Source organism: Triticum aestivum, chromosome 6A (assembly GCF_018294505.1).
Source record: "Triticum aestivum cultivar Chinese Spring chromosome 6A, IWGSC CS RefSeq v2.1, whole genome shotgun sequence".
Classification (NCBI taxonomy): Eukaryota; Viridiplantae; Streptophyta; class Magnoliopsida; order Poales; family Poaceae; genus Triticum; species Triticum aestivum.
In genome coordinates, this window is record NC_057809.1 from 611,786,140 (window position 1) to 611,792,139 (window position 6,000).

Here is a 6,000-nt window from a genome sequence, read left to right on the forward strand (position 1 = left end):
AAAAAAACCTATATTTGAGCGGTCGTAGCCAGTCTCATAATAATTTTGACCCTTCCCACTATGTCGTCCCTTCCCCCCTCCCCCGCTCGCACTGTAGCCACGTTGGCGCCTCCCAAAGCCACTCGTCGACACTCCATTTTGCAGCGCAAACCCCAAATCCCCTAGCGCTCTTTCAATCAACCGCCGCCACTCCTGATTGCCTCGAATGGCCGGATCCATTTGTCGGGGATCGCCACCGCCGAGTCGACGCAAGGGGGCCACTGCTGGATCAACGTTACAGCCAAAATGGGGCTATGTAGCCGCTCCGAGCACCCACCAGCGCGCCAAGCTCAAGATCTAGGCCCGACCTGCCACCTCCGAAAAAGAAGAAGAAGAAGAAGAAGAAGAAGAAGAAGAAGAAGAAGAAGAAGAAGAAGAAGAAGAAGAAGAAGAAGAAGTACCACATCATGCAACGGCGGCCATGAGTGGTGTGTGTGTCAGAGATTAAGGATCGGGACAATAGAAGTAGTACTAGCTACTTCTAGTCGGCCGAGCAGGCGAGATGTGCCTACAACGTGACGGTGGTACGCCTCCATGTAACCGAGCAAAGATAAATTTCTCCCTTGGCAGAAGCGTCGTCCCGAAGTTCGTTGTCGTTGTTTCCCTAGTGGTTTCCTTCCGCGAGGTACGGGAGGGTCGGGAGACCTTTGAGAAAATCAAGGTCGTGCACGCCGACGAGGCCTACCACTAGTGTTGCATAACTGAATAGCACTGATTGGCCAATTCATATCATCGCAGCCGCGCGAAATATCACTGATCAACCAATTCATATCATCACAGGCGTGCGAGTGGCCTATCTGTGCCTTAGGGTTAGTGATGAAAGATTTATCACAGATGACGAGTCCCTTTAGTTATCCGGTAACGGTTAGCAGAAAGATTCTCTGCCTCTTTCCTTAAAGTGTGACCCTGAGTTATAGAACCCTCAAGAGGACGTGCACTGTGCGAAGCGTTTCTAACAAGCTTTTGCGAGAGTATTAAATTCCATTTTTTGGACTAGATTCTTATCACCTTTTTTTACCGAAACACTTATAATAAAAATAGGCATGAGTATGAGGACTTGATTCTTACAACCATATGTTTGCAATCAAGATCACCATGATATTAATTTGCGCTCTGAAAAACATCAATTAACATGTGGTTTGCAATGAGACAAAGTGGGGGTGTATCCAAATTACGTTTTGACTAGGACGCGCCCTACATCAAGAGTTGGTTGTCCAACTGTAGGCCCTATCTGTCGTGTGGGGTTATCTCGGTTATTAAGATAAATCAGATAAGAACATTGGGCGTTTAATGACTACATCACATGTATCACCAAGGATTGGCTTCACGCTATCATACTAAACCAAAGTTTTGGTGCGCTATGTCAAGAGTCCCAATAAATTTTTTGAAACATCGGCTGAAGTTGAGGCCAAAACTTCTAAAAGAAGGCAACCAAAAGGTCGTCAGAGACAGGCGACGAACCCGCCATCAAGGCAACGATTGCCCCCCCCCCCCACCCACCCTCTGGCAAGAATGGAAGTGTCGGCTCACCATTCTCAAGATCAGATACCTTGAACGCCACTGGCCAAAAGTCAACCGCAAAGGAAACCCCATCGTGGGGTTCCTCAAAATGTTCGTGTCTGCGCTATTTTAGAGACAATTTTTTTCCTTTTTTGGTTGTCTAGACTAATTTCAAGTTGGGGTCCTACATTAAGGTTCTGAAGATCTACCAATTAGAAAATTATGTAGACCACATCCATGTTAAACTGTTCTCTTGCCATAAATTCACAAGTATTCATATGAGCACAATTCTAGAAGTGTTCATTTTCCCCTTACCTGGCCTCTGGTACTTATTTCAGGTACAAGTTCAAGATTGGTGTCCTGCGTGTTACAAGACTCCCGTGTCTACGCACCACAATATTAGACTAGGGGTACAATGCTTGGATTGAAGTACTTGGTGATAAAACTTGAAGAAAATATGCCCTAGAGGCAATAATAAAGTTGTTATTTATATTTTCCTTATATCATGATAAATGTTTATTATTCATGCTAGAATTGTATTAATCAGAAACTTAGTACATGTGTGAATACATAGACAAACAGAGTGCCACTAGTATGCCTCTACTTGACTAGATCATTGATCAAAGATGGTTATGTTTCCTAACCATAGACATGAGTTGTCATTTGATAAATGGGATCACATCATTAGGAGAATGATGTGATTGACTTGACCCATTCCGTTAGCTTAGCACTTGATCGTTTTAGTTTACTGCTATTGCTTTCTTCATGACTTATACATATTCCTCCGACTATGAGATTATGCAACTCCCGAATACCAGAGGAACACTTTGTGTGCTATCAAACATCACAACGTAACTGGGTGATTCTAAAGATTCTCTACAGGTGTCCCCAAAGGTGTTTGTTGAGTTGGCATATATCAAGATTAGGATTTGTCACTTTGTGTATCAAAGAGGTATCTCTGGGCCCTCTTAGTAATGCACGTCACTATAAGCCTTGCAAGCAATGTGACTAATGAGTTAGTTGCGGGATGATGCATTACGGAACGAGAAAAGAGACTTTCCGGTAACGAGATTGAACTAGGTATGATGATACCGACGATGAATCTCGGGCAAGTAACATACCGATGATAAAGGGAATGACGTATGTTGTTATGCGGTTTGATCGATAAAGATCTTCGTAGAATATGTAGGAGCCAATATGAGCATCAAGCTTTCGCTATTGGTTATTGACCGGAGATGTGTCTCGGTCATGTCTACATAGTTCTCGAACCCATAGGGTCCGCACGCTTAATGTTCGATGACGATTTGTATTATGAGTTATCTGTTTTGGTGACCGAAGTTTGTTCGGAGTCCCGGATGAGATCACGGACATGACGAGGAGTCTCGAAATAGTCGAGAGGTAAAGATTCATATATTGGAAGGTTGTATTCGGACATCGAAATGGTTCCGAGTGATTTGGGTACTTTATCAGAGTACCGAGGGGTTACCGGACCCCCCTCCCTCGGGGGGGGGGGGGGATCATGGGCCTCATGGGCCATGGGAGAGAAGAGGGGACAGCCCACAAGGGGGAGGCGCCCCCCTCCCCAAGGGGAGTCCGAATAGGGAGGGGAGAGGACGCGACCCCCCTTTCCCTCCTCCTCCTCTCCTATCCTCCCCTCTTCCCCCTCCGTTGGAAGGAAAAGGTGGGGGCGAATCCTACTTGGACTAGGAGTCCAAGTAGGACTCTCCCCTTGGCGCGCCGGCCGCCGGCCTCCTCCTCCCCCCTTTATATATGGGGGCGGGGGGCACCCCAAAGACACATCAAGACCTCTCTTAGCCGTGTGTGGTGCCCCCCTCCACAGTTTACTCCTTGAGTCATAGTGTCGTAGTGCTTAGCCAAAGCCCTACGAGGATCACATCAACAACACCGTCACCACGCCGTCGTGCTAACGGAACTCTCCCTCGATCCTATACTGGATCAAGAGTTCGAGGGATGTCATTGAGCTGAACGTGTGCTGAACACGGAGGTGCCGTACATTCGGTACTTGGATCGGTTGGATTGTGAAGACGTTCGACTCCATCAACCGCGTTAACATAATGCTTCCGCTTTCGGTCTATGAGGGTACGTGGACACACTCTTCCCGTCTCGTTGCTATGCATCTCCTAGATAGATCTTGCGTGATCGTAGGAATTTTTTTGAAATTGCATGCTACGTTCCCCAACAGTGGTATCAGAGCTAGGTCTATGCGTAGATGATATGCACGAGTAGAACACAAAGAGTTGGGAGCGATAATAGTTATACTGCTTACCACCAACGTCTTACTTTAATTCGGCGTTATTGTTGGATGAAGTGGCCCGGACCGACATTACATGACCGCATTCATGAGACTGGTTCTACCAACGTGCTTCGCACACAGGTGGCTAGCAGGTGTCTGTTTCTCCAACTTTAGTTGAATTGAGTTTGACTATGGCCGGTCCTTGTTGGAGGTTAAAACAATACACTTGACGAAAAATCGTTGTGGTTTTGATGCGTATGTAAGAAAGGTTCTTGCTAGAAGCCCGCATCAGCGACGTAAAACTTGCAACAACAAAGTAAAGGGCATCTAACTTATTTTTGCAGGGCATGTTGTGATGTGATATGGTCAAGACGTGATGAGATATAAATTGTTGTATGCGATGATCATGTTTTGTAAAAGTTATTGGCAACTGGCGCCTTATGGTTGTCACTTTATTGTATGAAATGCAATCGCCATGTAATTGCTTTACTTTATCACTAAGCAGTAGCGATAGTCCTAGAAGCAATAGTTGGCGAGACGACAATGATGCTATGATGGAGATCAAGGTGTCAAGCCGGTGATGGTGAAGATCATGACGGTGCTTTGGAGATGGAGATCAAAGTCACAAGATGATGATGGCCATATCATGTCACATATTTTGATTGCATGTGATGTTTATCCTTTATGCATCTTATTTTGCTTAGTACGGCAGTAACATTATAAGATGATCTCTCACTAAATTTCAAGGTGAAGGAAATATGCCCTAGAGGCAATAATAAAGTTATTATTTATTTCCTTATTTCATGATAAATGTTTATTATTCATGCTAGAATTGTATTAACCGGAAATATAATACATGTGTCAATATATAGACAAACAGAGTGTCACTAGTATGCCTCTACTTGACTAGCTCGTTGATCAAAGATGGTTATGTTTCCTAACTATAGACATGAGTTGTCATTTGATAAACGGGTCACATCATTAGGAGAATGATGTGATTGACTTGACCCATTCCATTAGCTTAGCACTTGATCGTTTTAGTTTACTATTATTGCTTTCTTCATTACTTATGCATGTTCCTATGACTATGAGATTATGTAACTCCCGATTACCGAAGGAACACTTTGTGTGCTACCAAACGTCACAACGTAACTAGGTGATTATAAAGGTGCGCTACACGTGTCTCTGATGGTACTTGTTGAGTTGGCATAGGATTTGTCACTCCGATTGTCGGAAAGGTATCTCTGGGCCCTCTCAGTAATGCACATCACTATAAGCCTTGAAAGCAATGCAACTACACTACTAGGGAAAACCTTATACACAGAATCTTAGCAGCAGCGCGGTCTAAAAACAGACGCTACTGCTAATTAGCAGCAATGAGCTTTAGAAAAGAGCGCTGCTAATGACTGAGTAGCAGTAGCTCTAGGTGAAAAGAGCGCTACTACTATATTTGCCACAGTGTTGCCTCCAGGCTAGATATAGTAGTAGCGCCCTTCCCGTGGATGCGCTACTGCTAAAGAACTTAGTAGCAGCGGTTTTGCTCAAAACTCGCTGCTGCTAAGTATGACCGCAACTAATTAAGTTTAGTCCCATACTGCTAAGCGAACAAGGTGTTTACCACCTTAAATATGTTGCTTCTCAACCTATCTCGAGCACTTGGTCTTCATTGAACTATATGTGTATGATTTGTGGTTGCAATATGAATCCTCGCCTGTACCTATACAGGTACAGTGAGGATTCATGTTGACTATTTAGATTATACACAAAAAGACCAATGATGACCAATGTATATTTTTGATGTTTTTACTAAACAAAAGAAATAACTGCTTCCATTAGCAGTAGCGGTTTTCCCCAAAACGCGTTGTAGATAAGTTAGCTATAGCGCGTTTTCTGTACGTGCGCTACTGCTAGTTCGAGTTAACCACCCCCCGCATCAAAATTTCGCTAAGTCCTCCTCCCCCCCACTGGCCTGTTCCCCTACTCCCTGTCGCCGCCGCCCGAGCCCGAGCGCGCCTGCGCCCTTAGCGCCGCCGCCGTCGCCTGCCCTCAACCTCACCGCCGCCGCTCTCGACCACACTATCGCCACCCTCGACCTCACCGTCGCCGCCCTCGACCGAGCCCGCCGAGCCCGCCGCCCAGGACCGCCGCCCTCCCGATCCCGAGCCCGCCCTCGCCGCCCCTCCGTCGCCAAGCACCTCCCCGCCATC